Below are 16,188 nucleotides of genomic sequence, written 5' to 3'. Positions count from 1 at the left end.
TGAAATTATGTGTATATCCATACATGTACACATATAATATCCACATATATAAAAATATATGCATATACATGCACATATAAATACGTCTGTAGATATGGAAGCTGTTTATGCCTTCTGGAAATATGCATTTAAATAAGGTTTTGCCTGGGAAAACTAAAATACTAGCCAGCTTACACATTAATTTATCACCACTAATAGCCACCCACAAAAGATAGATTCCTAAGAAGAAAAAGTCCCAGAAGTAAATTTTCATTAAGGTGATAGTGACAGTAAAAGACACAACATGAGCTTGAGCTTGATGGGCAATTGGAGTTTGTAACACCTGATTCACTGACTGCAGGAAATCAATGGACAAAAGGGGTGGTCCCACCTGAAAGACAGAGGTGTAGGGGCGTGAAACTATCCATGACATCAAAAAATCTGGTTTATCTAGACCTAAGTCTCATCAGGGCCAGACTGCCCCTAGAAAATACTTTTGGAAGGTTGGGAAGGCTCATGTTTGTCACAATTAATGGGGGAAGGGAGTGCAGTAGGCCTTTGGTGGAAAGCGGTAGGGGCAGCTCCACTTAATGAACAATTTTCCCAAATATGTTACGTAACATACGGTGTTCCTCTGAACCAGACCTGTAATGACAACCACCCTGTAGACTAGTGCTTAATTATAATTAGGCATTTTGTGAGAATTGTCACTGAAAAGCCAAGCAATTTACAGTAAGGTTGCTATAGTAAATAACTTAATCATTACTTGGAAATATTTTATCTGCTATTATTAATGATATGGTGGGTAACCTACAGAGTCCCTTGAAGGAGAATTCACAATAGTAACAACATGAAAATATTAGTAAAGTAGTTTTGGAATTTTGATGGAAGTACATTAATAATATTTACTCTCTCATTTGCAAAGTATCATACTTTCAAATTTTCTCTACTTCAACAGTCTACAATTTGACTTGGCATATTTTCCTATCATGATTACTGTTATTTCCTTCTTTCTGTTATCATACACAAATAAGTTGTCTTGCAATTATCCTAACACAGTTTTTAGTCTGTTCTTTTCCTGTACTTCATGTATGAAATGTCTTTTGATATTTGTTTTAAATACAAATTTGTTCTTTATATGTACAAACAAGTTTCTGTCTTCTTTATTACATGTTCCACGTGAAGTCATCCCCAAACATTATTACAGTGCAAAACATATTTTATTACGTTACTTTTCTTTTATTGCCCCTTGTCATTACATACATGTGCAGTACATATATTTCTGATAAACTATCTTTCACTGTGCTAAGAGGGAAATCTAAAATACTTGTTATTAAAAAAAAGAGGGTAGTATAAGAGCAATGAGGATCATGTTCTCTTCTATGGGAGGTACTCAGTGAATGACGAGACAGAAAATCACAGGCCCTCTGCATTAAGCTCTGTACCATTTCACTTAGTGACTACCATGTACAGCAAATACCATGATGGTCAGGAAGATTTAAATCCTCTAACTACCTACATTACTGCAAGGGAGCAGGGTGAGGAGTCCCAGAGTCAGGAGATCAGGTTTCTAGTTTCTACTCTGCCAATTAACTACCAGTGTGACCTTTAGCAGCTCATGTGATCTCTGTGGGCCCCCATATACTCAACTACACAGTGAATGCATAGAAATAAATTACATTTAAGGTCCTTTCCAACTCTGTAAGAAAATACATAATTTCTGAAGATTTCACTGACCAGAAGAAACTGACTCCTTTAATAAATGCATACACTATATATCTTGTGGGTCTCAATTATATTTCCAATTACACCTTTATTTTAAAGCTATCAGTCCAGTAAGTTTTTTTTTCAAAGTCATGCCTGAGAAAGACAAAAATATTTTCTCAAAAATGAAGACCCCCTACACTTGAAGTAGTGAGATATACTGTAAGGGCACAGTCGCATTCTGAAGGGGACAGCTACTTTCCTATTAGCGTTCTGCTCACTGATATAAACCTGATAAGTGAAACTTATCTTATTTTTACTTTAAATTCTTGAAATAAAAATTATCTTATCTTTTCCAGTCATAAACGTTTTGGCAGCTTTAGCCTTCTCCATGAGGTTTCCTAAATTACTAACCTCATATGTTATTATAAGTTACTTGTAATCCACAGAATAACAATTCCACAGAAATAGCAATAATCCACCAAAATAACAATTCAACAAAATCTATGTGCAACTAAACACTGAGTGTAAACGAGGTGTTTAACAGCAAGTGCTATGTATGGTGTGAATCAACTTCTTGTTCAACTAACTGTTTCACCCACAACCAATTTTGCCCTGGAGCTTCTGAAAAACACAATAGAAATCTGTAAATTGGCAGTCTTACTGAACTTCAACTATTTTATCTAACCAGGTCTATGGTAACAAAAGATACTTGAGAGCTCCTCTTTGTTGAAATGTGCTTTGATTTGGAGCATAGATACAGAGATCAAATGGACCAAATCCCTTGTTCTGATGGCATCTTGCTGCTGCTTATTTTGGAAAGCATCTATAGAAGGCTTAAGAATGTCACCTTAATACATGCACATGTGTATACTTTAAGAAAACTTCACACTTAAAATTCAGTTTAGTAAGATTTATACATTAGTATATTGCTATTTGTTTTTCCAAAGCACACCATTATCATTTTTTAAAAACATATTAATCACCTCTGTTACATGTAAAGTGAAACTGAATTTTTCAAATTTCAAATTTTTCAAATTTCCCCTCTTCAGAACATGTCTTTCTTATTACATATTCACTAAGTAGGCATAAAATCAAGTCTCTGTTATCTTTCTGTGAATTCTATACAACCTACTGCAAAGTTGTCATAACAGGTTTACTTATTTCTGTCACCCAGCTGGTTTCTGGGCAGGTGGCCCATCTGCACCACCTTCCATAAATTGGCTTTGGTGTTTGAGGTGTGTAAGCTCATTTAAAAATTAACCAGAGCAAAACAAAATAATTAGAAAGGCAACTTGCCTACAATAACAATGATAATCTTTTTTTAAACCAAACATGTAATACATTCTAAAGACAAACACAAATGTCTTTTTAAATAACTGTGATTTTGGATTGTCTTTGCCTCTATTCCTCTCATTAACATGAATAATTCAGAGTGCTTACTATACATGATAAAACTGTTTCCCCTCAATAATTCATTTTTAGTATCCAGAAAAATGTATGTATTTCCAAAGGTTTAAATTAGACCATATTTTTTAAAGGCAACTTACTTTCAAAATTATCTACATTTTCGTCGATGCTATCCTGAGATTAAGGAGAATCTGAAGCCTTCAAGTAAAAGCAGGGTAGAACAGTGCAACAGGTAAGAAGGCAAAAGCCCTACCTTTCTTTGGTTCATGCTATTCTTCAGGTACATATCAATTCTTTGCAAAGTGTGGGCAAGATTGCCACTATGTTTTTCCTTAAAAATATGAGTAGTTTGAGACTCTGTACCTAGATTTAGGTATGAAGAATTTCCCTAACATTCCAGAATACTGAAAATACAATATTTTTATAATGCAACTAAAAAATGCAACATTGAATGATAAAAATATCCTAACATTGAAGCTTTAGCTATGGTTTCCCTAGTTGGGAAGCCATTTTGGATGGGGGAGACTCAAAATCTTTCTTTGGTGATGACATGAACAAAATGAAAGGTGTGAATGTAATGTTATGATTACATATAAACTTATCCAGATTCCCAAACACAAATATAAAAAAATGCCAGAGACACTTTATTCATATCCTATATAACCTATAATATTCATACCCAATATTTACATGAGAAACCATGTGTACATCTTAGGTCTACTTAATATATGATTGGAAATATTAGTCTCCCATTTTATACATTATTCCTGGGAAAGAAGTTACATTCTTCTAGCAACCACACTCATTTTCTAGAGTCATAGGGCAGTTTGATGCACTGCTTTAGAGCACCAAATGCTACCCCTGTGACCAGGAAGAAAGGGAAAGAATGTAATCAGAAGGAGCCTGCAGCTGTACTAATTCTCAGCTTCTCTCCAGTAACAAAAGGTGGGAGAAAAAAAAAAAGGTAATCAGATTTCACTGGTGTACACATCAGCCTTGACCAAAGGCTTGAAAACTTTTTTGATTTCTTGTTTCATTAAAAATAAAATGAGAGCTTATTGATGCGATAAGTCAAACACCACAGTTGTCAATATTGGGTCCACATGAGATAACACAACTATTTGTGGACTGTTCATAAAAATGGGTAAAGTGAGGTCTAAATTTTGATACCTGTGAAAATAAAGCATGTGCTTTAAGTGAGTGGAAGAGAACAGATGGTTGGTAATGATTTAAAACATTTATGTTTTTGGACTGTCACCAAGCCTCTGTATTAGAAAATATGGTGTTTAGTCACTACATACCAACATCTATCTGCAAGGTGCTCATTTTCTGAAGGATGCTACTATAATAAAGGAGATAAAACCCAAATGAGGCAAGAAGAAAATTCTTCTCATTTTCCCAAGGCATTCTATGTATGCTATTTTTTTTTTTTTTTTTTTTTTTTGTGGGACCCTCGCCGGCAGCCGGGGAACGAACCGGCGCTGCAGAGGCAGCGGGCAGCCTCACAGCCCAGCGCTCAACCGCTGCGCCACCAGGGGAGGCCCTATGTATGCTATTTTTTATTGACTATATTCAATCAAAATGCTTTCTATGTGATGAGAGCATTTTAATTTTTCCTCAATATCTGGGAAATTGTGCCCAAGTATTATATTCTTTTTGGACACATTGAGTAAAATTGTAATTTTGTTCTGTACATTTGGTTCATGTTGACTACTTCCTTCGAAACCCTTTAAGCCATAATAAAGCTGGTGGTCCAGGGAGTTCTGGCCCATGAAAAATAGTAACATTCTCCTTATCCTCAATTTCATAGACAGGCATATGGTGTTCATTATGTACTAGAATTGGCAGGTGCCAAGCCACTAAATCAGAAAGTCAGATAAATATTAAATATCATCACACTGTATGTTGATGTGTTTATGCGAGTCTAAATGAAGCCCACCGCCTTTAAATCCAGCGGAATAGTGACAGTGCAGATAAAATGATATGGGGAGAAATTAATGCAATGCTTAGGGTTAAGAAAAATAAACACTGGTAAATAATAATCTTAATTATTAGAAAATGCTGAAGTAGAGAGTCCTTTTAAACATCCTCGGTGTTTTGATTAGGCTCTGATGACATAATGAGAAAAAAGTCACATAAACACACACTCTATATTATTTACTTGCCTTCCCTCCCCAGGCCCTGGGAACTATTGAGGAACAGTTTGCTTGTGGGAGGGAGTTGGCGATAGACTTGCAGGGAGAGGAGGGAGGAGGAGCGGCAGCTCCAGCTTCACACCTGTGAACTTAGTTGGAAATAACTCCTGACAGGCATCAAACAGAACACCTTTTAGCCTTCTAAGAGAAACAGGGAGATAGGCAGGAATTTCAAAAGGGAGGAAAGAGGTTGCAAAACGTAACCGCGAAAGTAACAGCAGCAGCAGCAACAAAACAAGCACGCAATTAGACTCGCCCCTACCCCTACCCAGCTTAAGGGCCCTCTGCACATGGCCCCTGCGAACCCCTTGGCTGGGGCTGCACTGGACACCATGTCCGGAGTCTTCTAAGCCCCCTCCCTGGTTGCCTGCACCCTCAGAGGTCTCTGAGTTTGCGGCCGAAGCAAAAGGGACATCAAAACACAGATGCTTGTCTTTCTGCCAAGCATCCCGGAGGACCGGATAAACCGGCACGAGAAACTCAAGATGTGCCTTCTGGTGTCTTCTTTCCAACGTGCGCGTGCCCCCAGTGGGGGCTGGCACCGGAATGCGGCAGTCCAGGGTGCCCGCCAGGGCCAGGCACCCAGCGCAAGTAACCTAGCAAGTTGCAGGCATCCGTGCCCTCGCAAAGTCCTCGTATCCCCTGAGTCTCCCGGGTCCTCCACCCGCAGCCCACAGCTCGTCCAATAAAACCAACCCGGGTGGCTCCAAATATGGGGGTGCGGTTAACGAAGCAGGGAAGGGGAAAAGAAAGCCGCCTCCTGCAGTCAAAGGAGGTGAAGTACCTGAAAAGGTGAGGATGCACTTCCCCGCCCACCCAGGTCCCACAGTTCCAACTGTGGGCGCAAGTGGCGCCCCGAAATCTTGCCCCTCCTACCTAGGACCCTCCCCCCCCCAGCCTCCTCCTCCCCTCCAGGCCCCACTCCAGGGCTGTTACCTCGCGAGCGGCGAGGGGAGCGGAGGCGAGCGGGCGCCGGCAGGTACCGCTTTTCCAGGAGCGGAGCTTCAGCTAGAAACTTCCCCGCGCTCCGGGCAAACTCTCGGGGACTCCTCCCCGCCGCGGGCTGCGGCTCGAAGGCGCCGGGCGCCGCGCTGGGGCCGGGGCAGCGCGAGTCCCGCGTGCGCTCTCGCCCGTCCCGCGCTGCTGGGGCTGCGGCGCCACCTCGGCTCCCGCCCGCTCCCGCCGCCGCGCCGCGCCCCGCCCGCCCGCCCGGCAGCTCCGCCTCCCGCTTCCCAGCTCCCTGGCCGCGCGCCCGCCCGCCCGCCGCGCTGCCTTCGCGTTCTCAGCCTTTGCGGTTCTCTCCGTCTTACTTTCTAGACGCGACTTCTTACCTGGGCGGGCGACACGCCCTCCCGCCCCCTCTCAACCCCCCCCCCCCAAACTCGCCCCCCCTTCCATCCCTACCCGTCGAGTAGGGGGAAGGTTCCATGGCCCAAAAACCGCCCCACTCCGAGTCCAGGAAATAATTATCTTTGCTGTTCCTTTCCTAATTCACCTTCCTGTCTTGGCCTCTGCGCTGTCTCTGATTGCTTCCAGGTGTTCTAGAAACACCTGAAGGACAGTTGGTAGGTTAGTAGGTTATCAGCTGGCCCTTGAGTCCAAACATTTAAGTTTCTTATGCGTTGCAGAACTATTCATTTAGATACATAAATGGATTGTGTACATGTATAATTACAATATTTGAGACCGCGAAGGCTTTTCAGTATCCCCATTTCAAAATGCTGCAAGCTTAGTTGGAAGTTTGAAAGGGTTTTACAAAAATCAGATTAGTATAGATTTTTTTTTTTTTTAGCATTAAAGGAAATGGATCGTTGAGATTTAAAAATTAGTTCCAAACACGCTAGCAACAATTTGGCCAAAGTAGGGCAAATAAAATTAACATAAACCTTGATTGCTTACTTTGCATTCAAGCAGTTTCTATGAATTACCAAGCAAAACCATTTTTTTAAATTAGTAAGAGCTTAAACAGACCTCATTGCTACATTAGAATTTCTTTTTTCCTTTTTCAAACTGCCATATTGTCACTTTCTGCATTTTCAGTAAGTCTTATTCTTGTTTCAGTGGATTAGGAGTAACATATCTAGGGGTGGTGGTGGTGGTGAAATTTGGTTCTGTGAAGAAATGCTATTGTAGGTCTTACCTGCCTGAATATAGCTTCTTTGAAACACAGCCTGCTTTATTTTCCAGTTATGAGTTTATTTTAATTTGCATGTCTGCTGACTTGTTATTAACACTTACAGTGTTATTATAGATAATGTTTGGCCTCCTTGCAGGAAGGTCCTATTCATCACTACAATGAACCTCCCCTTGCAGCTGGACTCAAAGAAACAAGGTGTGTCCTGGGCTGTATTTAACTGGTAGGCAACTGATGAGTGCGTGTTGAATGAATTAACCAATTCAACGTAGTCCCTATCCCTTTGTTCCATGAGTATCATTCCATGTTCTAGGAGCTCTCGCAGTTGTGGCCATCCACCACAACAAATCAGCAAAGAAATCCCAGTGGGCTCAGGAGACCTGGATCCAACTTCTTGGCTCCAATTCAGACCATTTTTGTGGCCTGTGCCTTCTCCTTAGTAAAAGGGTCAAGCAAGAATCTCATTATCACTCTATTAATATTAAATTCTTAAAGTGTTTGTAGCTAATAGGGGGAAACTGGGCATGGTCAGATCAACTTCTGATTAAATTTTCTTGATTGATGTGCTGCTAGGCATTGCCAGTCCACTGTGAGATTTCCCAGTCTCTAGAGTCTATTTCATCTCTCTATCACAGCAAATCAAATACTTAGAACTGTGAACTGCCTTCTATTCCTAAATCTCCATCCAAAGCTACTAAAAATATTTTTAATGATTGAGGAAATTGAATTTTGTTAAAATCCATGATCAATAAATGAAGGATCAAAGAACCATCTAAAAAAATGCATACATAGCATCAGCATAAGATGCAGCCTCTCATGATATTTGATTGGGAGTTATGTGGTTAAGTGAAAATAGCACCTTTTTGTGGTTAAACCAATTTAATTTTTCAAAAGTGAATTATTTCTAAAACATTGGTTCACAGCATGTTTTAAAACTCTCCAGTCTATTAACTTTGTTTCTTTAAATTTCTAAAAATGTTTAACTATTATCTGTTTCTAGGCAAATATGAAGTTATGGATCATTGATCTCTCAATGTATAAGTTAGTAACAATTATAGTCATAAAAGAAGTTTCTGCATCGATTTCAAGGTACATTCAGTGGCAAGAGTACCTTTGTAGAAAGAGAAGTTCATCATTCTCAGGTTTATTTGCAAAGCACACACAGTGTAATACCATTGGAATAAACATAAGAAAGTCAGTCAAAAGTTGATTTTAAATGTAACTAACAGTGTAAAGAATGAACCCAATGAGCTGGTTGTGTTTTATGAAAGCTGTGTGTGAAGACAATGGGGATAGATGTATAGGGAAAAAGTAGGAAGGATATCTTTCTTGTGTCTCTTACAGACCAAAACACACACACAAAACTACTTAAAGCTTTTATGGGATAGCTCTTCCTAATTTTAATTTTATACATTAACTGTGCCATTCTCAAAGATGACTTGGCTTAATAATGACTAAAATAATAATGCAGTAGAAATGTATTAAGCACAATGTACAAAGGCACGTGGGGGTTACAAATATCTCTAAATCAACTTTTTTGTTCATGGAGCATATAAATATATTTACCTAGAAAGAGAGTTTTACATGAGTCAGTAGAGGATCATCCAGTGGTTATAGGAAAATACCCTTGCTCTTGTTCTGTAGTAATTTCTCTTGCTCTTGTAGAGCAGGAGTAAAACAAGACAAGGAAAAAAACAATATGATTTATGTTGACTCACAACTAAGGGAACATGAGCTATCCTGTTGAACTAGAAGGAGAATGTAAAATAAATCTTGTACTAAACGATAGAAATTACTATATGCAGAATTTTTTTTCCCCCTGTGGGGAAAGTAAAAAAATAAACAACTCTGAAAGTAAAAGAAGCCTAAAATGGATTAAAAAAAGCTTAATCTAGGGGCCTCCCTGGTGGTGAAAGGGGTTAAGTCTCAGCACTATGAAGCTATTGGCAGCCGCTGCAGCACAAATTTGATTCCTGAGCAAGGAACTAACCCAAATGGCACAGCAGACCTCTTCTGTATCTCCTGCTGCTCCCCTCAGCAGTATATTTCAGTCAATCTGTCTGTTCTGTCCCTACTCTGTCTCTGGTGAATCCTCTCATCACGCCACACCTCTGCCTATACTCCAGCTCTTGTATGCAAACATAAGTGAATTTTTTTTTTTTTTAAAGCTTAATCTAGTGAGATGAAATGGACAGAGTACTGGAGAACTGGATTTGACTCCATGAAATTGGGTAAGTCTCCTTTCCCTGCATCAATTTATTATTTGTTGGGTATAGGCCACTGAACTCATGGTTCCTTCCAACATCAAACCTTCATGATATCTAGTCAAGATCACTTATTTTGATCAAGTTATTCAGATGCTTATTCAACTTCACATGCCAATTAATCTACAAAGTGACTTGTGAAGTGAATTCTAATCAGAAAGTTTTCCTTCAACAGAAGAAATTTTAAAAAATGAGAGCACAATATAGGAATCGTGATTTTTTTTAAATTTTTATTTATTTATTTATACAAGCACTGGGTGCAGTCAGAAGCGCGGGAGGGCGAGAGAATTCACCAGAGCCAGAGCGGGGAGCAGAGCAGGCAGAAGGACCGAAGTACACTGCTGAGGGGAGCAGCGGGCGGCAGGAGAGGTCTGCGCGCCATGTGGGACCCTCCTCCAGTGGTCGGGGAGCAGCCGGGGATTGAACTGGCACTGCAGAGGCTGCAGGCAGCTTCGCAACCCAGCGCTCAACCTCTGCTCCACCGAGGAGGCCCATCTTTAACATTTTTTTTTTTTTTTAGGCAAGAGAGTGTTTAAAAATTAAGAAAACTATCAAGGATTCAAACTATATATATATATATATATATATATATATATACTGAAATTAAATATTCTAAGCAGCATTGAAAAAGGGGGACATGCATATATATATATATATATATATATATATACTGAAATTAAATATTCTAAGCAGCATTGAAAAAGGGGGACATGCACTATGGAGGAAGCATAAGGATTAATGATAATTGAGGAAGAACTATTTCCCATGAAAAACTGAAATCTCCAAATTATATGAAAAATAATATGGGTCAAACAGAAAAACTAAAAGATAATTATAAATAAATAAAAATAAAATGATGCATTGCCATATTATTTTGTATCTACTGCCTGAAAACAGTCATGATTCAAGGTCAAATAAATTAGAATAGTCAGCACCAAATAATCTTGGTAAATAGAACAAGTCAATAAATATTTATTGATTAGTTGATTGAATAAGAACTGCTTGCAGTTATTTCAGGAAAATCAAAGTCACTGGTAAAGTTATGTATGTAATTTCTTAAACTAAGCAAGTATGAATTTCATAGAAAAATAATGAAAAGCCAAAGTTTCCTATAGTACCTCTTAAGTACTAAGCAATGAAATTTTACAAGATAAAAATTTAATAAGATAATGTTTATATAGGGAAAGACTAAATTGGAAATATATAAAATAGGGAAATATAAATATGCCTCTGTATATATCATGCATCTTTGATAGGCGATTAGAAGAGGAAAATTCTATGCAAATAATTTATAAAAAATAAGCAATACTTTCTGCTAAGCCAATATTTGAACACATACATTTTAATTTCCTGAGTGGGTTCAGTTTTTGATGTGGGCAGTCAAGATATTGAAAGATGATTTCAAAAGCCTAAGTCAAAATAAAAGTTAATTTGCAATGTTCTGAATTGGTGAGGGGTTTTTGTACTGTAGTTTCAATAATTCTGTGCCTTTCTTGACAAATGTTTTTCTAATAATTCATCAAGGATGTTTGTCTACTCAAAGTGGCCCTCTCTGTTGGTGCTTGGATAAAAAAATTAATAAGATGTGGACCCTTTTAACAAGGTGATGACTAATGATTCAAATCACATATTGTTAAATTTAGAAATGCTAAACTTACAGGAAAATTATTTGCTGGGAGTAACAAAAAGGAAAAAAATCAAAATAATTTTGCATGATTTCTACTCAGTGTGTGTGTGTGTGTGTGTGTGTGTGTGTGTGTGTTTGACAGGGACAGAAAAAGCAAACAAGCTGGTAAGAGATTTGATGAAATCATTAGAGGATGTCAATGATGTATCCTAAGATAAAATATGGGATTTGAGGGCAGGCAGTACTTTTAAACCCACTCCTCCCATACCTCCCATACAATAAAATATTTCCTTGTCTAGCAATGGGAGTATTTGTGATATGCAGTTCACCTCAGCAAATCTAGTATTTCACTCTTGAGGAATACAGACCATGGTGACTGTCCTAGTTTTTCTCAGGACTTTTTGTTGACTGTTTATTCAAAATGTGTAACATTAACAGAAGGATTTTTTTTTAATGAAGGTAAATGATATTTGCCAACTAATGTAAAAATGCATAAAATAGTGTGAACTTAAAGAAATCTTACATTTGGTGGGATCACAAAAGTTAGTATACTGTACCAGCAATGTATAACAAATACTGTTTTCCAAAGTTGTTATTCAAAATAGCTGAAAATAGAACCAATTTTGCTTACAATCATTAAACTCATAATATTCAATTACTTACATCTGAACCTATGTTAGCACACATTTATTGTAAACACTATTTGGTCTATTTAAAAGTCTTGCAATTGGGCCTCCCCGGTGGCGCTGCGGTTGAGCGCTGGGTTGCAAAGCTGCCCGCGGCCTCTGCGGCACCGGTTCGATCCCCGGCTGCTCCACAGCCACCAGAGGAGGGTCCCACATGGCAAGCAGACCTCTCCTGCCGCCCACTGCTCCCCTCAGCAGCGTACTTCGGTCCTTCTGCCTGCTCTGCTCCCCGCTCTGGCTCTGGCTCTGGTGAATTCTCTCACCCTCCGGCGCTTCTGACTGTACCCAGTGCTTGAATAAATAAATAAAATAAAATAAAATAAATCTTTAAAAAAAATAAAAGTCTTGCAATTAAAAAAAGAGGAGTTAAAACATTTCTCATTTTACTTAGAAAAGAAAATAAAGGAACTAAAATATATTTGATATTTACCTTTTTGCTTTTGTATTTGTGAGAATTAATGACAGTGGCATTTAAAACTTCAAAGACTGCCTTATTTTAGGGGAAAAATACACTTTCTGGCTTATAATTGTGATTGTAACTTGAACCTTAGGTACTACAGTAAAAGTAAACATATTCTCAAAGCTATCTCTTGCTAAAATCCATCCTTTCATAATTTTCTAACACCTGGAAACACCAAAGAATAAACTTTCCAAGGAGGAATGCGTCTTTACGCAACTGCTTCTAAAAGTTGTCATATTTAAGGTTATGGGGGATCACAGACTTAAGCATTTATGAGTTAGCTGTTAGAATATTAAAAAATATATCTGCTTCATCTCCTTTTCTCTGTTCTCTTGGTTCATGTTCCCTGTTGTAGCTATTATGCCAAGCACATTTGATTTTAATTTCAAAATATCAAAATTATTTTGAAAATTTTTCCATGCACAGGGTAAATCTGTAGTATCATTGCTGATTGAATGTAATTTTTCAATGTTGAATGATACATTTTGGAATCTTTCAAAATATGGTAGCTGATACATATTTTAGGCTTTATTTTTCACTTTCATTGCAGAGGCTCTTTAATGAATCTACACATAGAGATTCATACATTTTTCAGACACATTTGACTGCACTTCCCTACTAAATCACTTATAGATTATGCAAATGTCCTGAAACTATAGAACTCTACTATTAATGTTCTTTATTTTCAATTACCCCAAAAGTGAAGGAATAAATTATAGTACAGTATCTTTTGAACACTGTTCTATACCTCTGAGCTAACTGTACAAATATCTGCCTGAACAATGAGGCTTGCCCGTATCTGTTGTCAAAATGACTAAGGACATTCATGGGAGAGAAAAGTGAAATGTGTTTCAATATGACTAAGAAGCAGAAAGGGGCACAAAGACTTTACATATGGAATAGAAACAGATATGGCCCATTTCATGACTTTCTTGTAAATGGGGGTAAAAATCAGAAATTAAAGCATAAATATGGATTGTTCAATAGGCTCTCTCTAGCTAGGTAGAGGATAAGCTCTGTAATTAGGATTGATCTGTATGTTCAAGTTGTAAACTGAATGAAGATTTCATGCAGATATCATGAGTGAGGTCTGAAGTCCTATCTGTCTGTATTCCATTTGCCAAGCCTATCACAATTGTTTTGCCCAGTTATAAACTCTGTAATCTAGAAAACTATGGGAAATGAAAAGAAAACTGGGAGGAAAACTACATAGTCATATCAAATGCCTAATATTAGTTCTTGGCATATACTAGGCAAGTATGATTTATTTATTGACAAAATCAAATTAAATTTAAAATAAGACCCATGGATAAAACTAAATCATCCAGCATTATTTGAACTGTCTGCAAGATTTAATAAAAAAATTTAAGACAGTGTGCTAAGATTGAAAGCAACAAGGATTGTATAATATATATGCATATATGAAAACCATATTTTTTATTCACTGTTCATCAAATACGTATTAAGTATCTCCCATGTTCATAGTTGCCCCTGGGAATTAGGATGTAAACCAAAAATATAAGATCCCTGTATTTATGCTATTCACAGTCCAGTGGGAACAGGATACTCACCAACTGTACAATATAAATAAGCATGGTAAGTAAAGACTGAAAATGTTGATGAAGGAAAAACCAGTATTATGTAAAACTTAATAAGGATAAGGGGGTGCTGAGGCGGGAGCTCAAGGAGATAATGTTTGAGATGAGTCCTTAAAGATGAAAAAAGAGGCAATGCAGCCAAAGCCTAGGAACAGTGTTGCAGGCAGAAGAAACAGCATGTGCAAATACTCTGAGATGAGAAAGAATTTGGTATATTTGGAAATAGGAAGTCAAATAAACTGTGGAAAGGAGAGAGACATCATGGGAGCTGAGACTAAACAAGAGGGAAGGATCATATGCAGGAGGATATGATAGCAGATTCACATGTTCTTTTATGTGCAGTGGGAAGCCCCTGCAGAATTTCAAGCATAGATAGTCAGATTATATTTATTGATAGAAAATAGAAATAAAAATTTGAATTAAAACAAAGGTTTTATTATCATTTCATAGTTGGGAACATCCTTTAAAATTAAGACTTTCTCCTTGAGAAATACTTTCCCTGTGAGCCTACCTCTAGGTATACAGAAATAATGAGTTTATTAATCATGAGAGCCTCTTATGTCTGCATTACACACACACACACACACACACACACTTAAGCCAGTCAATTATTTTTGTTACATATATTAGCAAAAATAATAAATCACCCTATAGATGTATGATTAAATTTAGGATCAATCCTATTATAGTTAATTCTGGTGAGGTTTTTCATATACTTCAGAAAAGATCTTCCATTTGGCCAAAGTGATCTGTAGCAGGAAGATTTCTTGGGGTCTCTTTCAATTTTTGTCATTGACATTCTCACTAAAATTGTGGACCTCTTTGGACTTTTACACATTGAAACAACAGTAAGCATAGGCACTTGCTGGGTTTTACTATTTTTTAAAGAAAAGTACCCAGCTGTAGCTGCACACCCACAAAGTGGATCACGCAGACTCTCTGATGACAGGAAACAGCAGGCCCTAGCTCATTGCCTGAAGAATGCTGGCTGTGTTCCTGGTGTTTGGGATCCTTTTCCACTATTTTGCTGTTGTTTTAATCATGTTATAACATTGTGGGCTGCCTAACCCCTTAGAGGCGACATAATTCCTGGGCGAAAATATATCCTAGAGTTATCTAGAAAATTTGTCAGCTTAAATTTGCAAGACCCATTGTAACCAGATCTCCACAATGCCTGAGGCTGTAGGTATGCCTGCTTTGTTGGGGCTGAGGCACTCTGCCTCACCCTTCCCTCCCACCCCCTACTCTTCAACCTCCCCAGGTGCCAGCCAGGTTAGCAGGTGAAACACCAGAGCTAGCAACATCTGCTTGAGTAGCAGGCTGCTCCTGCTACCCAAGCATTGCCTGTGGGCCAGCCAGTGGAGGCCTCTCTAAAAAATAACCCTCCACGCCAGCAGAAGCAGCAGAGGTATGAGCAGACTGCATTAGAGCTCAAGCTATGGGCAGCAGTGCCAGCCCAGTACATCTAGCCTCACTGGGACTATACTGGCAAGGTGGTTCACTAGAGCAAGCTCCCTTAAAGGAAGCAAACCCCAAGGCATGGATCCTGGTCTTGGACCAGAATTGGACCATTTTCAATTCTAAGCATCTGATTGGTCCAGTTAGCACCTAGTAGCTAGCTTCCATTTTCAAGCTGCATAATTAGCTCAAGACCTTGACTAACAACTGGAGCACTTGAACTTGATTGGTCCATTAGGCTGAACTTGACTGGTCCATTTATAATCCTGACTGTTTGATTGGTGCCACTGCAGCAACAACTGAACTGACTCCATTGTCATTCACATAATTAACTCAAGTCCTTGACTGACAGCTGGAGAGCTCTAACCTGATTGGTTCATTTATGATCCTAAAGCCAGATACAAAAGGAGAATGCCTGGTCCTTACCTCCAACAGCCTGCACTCAGGTCAGGGCAGTCTTCTGGCTGGAGGCCTCTGGTTTCTCTATGGCTTCCAAATGGGTGCAGCTGACAGGATGCTGACTCTGGAAGTGAGAGAGTAAGAGCAAAGAATGAAGAAATGTATTCTTTTGGCTTCCTTCCTTTCAAGTATCTAGAGGATGCTAAATGTTCCCCCAAAGGCCAGGCTCCTGAGAGTTATCCCACTGTTAGGACCTGTTACTGCCAGGACTCTA

General features: G+C 38.6%; 1 protein-coding gene across 3 annotated transcripts in view; it reads right to left on the bottom strand.

The window, feature by feature from the left end:
* Positions 1-15,962, bottom strand: part of CHST9 (carbohydrate sulfotransferase 9) — a 263,796-nt gene extending 247,834 nt beyond the window's left edge. For 2 of the 3 annotated variants that reach the window (XM_054694117.1, XM_054694115.1), the window contains exon 1: positions 6,225-6,358. The gene's annotated coding sequence lies outside the window, so the exon portion shown is untranslated. Of the gene's footprint in view, positions 1-6,224; positions 6,359-15,941 lie in introns of those variants that run through there. The other variant, XM_054694118.1, reaches the window with a different exon arrangement.
* Positions 15,963-16,188: the final 226 nt, after the last annotated feature.

Source organism: Talpa occidentalis, unplaced genomic scaffold, assembly GCF_014898055.3.
Source record: "Talpa occidentalis isolate TD23 unplaced genomic scaffold, MPIMG_talOcc4v2.1 talOcc4.13, whole genome shotgun sequence".
Classification (NCBI taxonomy): Eukaryota; Metazoa; Chordata; class Mammalia; order Eulipotyphla; family Talpidae; genus Talpa; species Talpa occidentalis.
The sequence above is the reverse complement of the archived record's forward strand: the minus strand, read 5'-3'. Positions and strand labels throughout refer to the sequence as shown.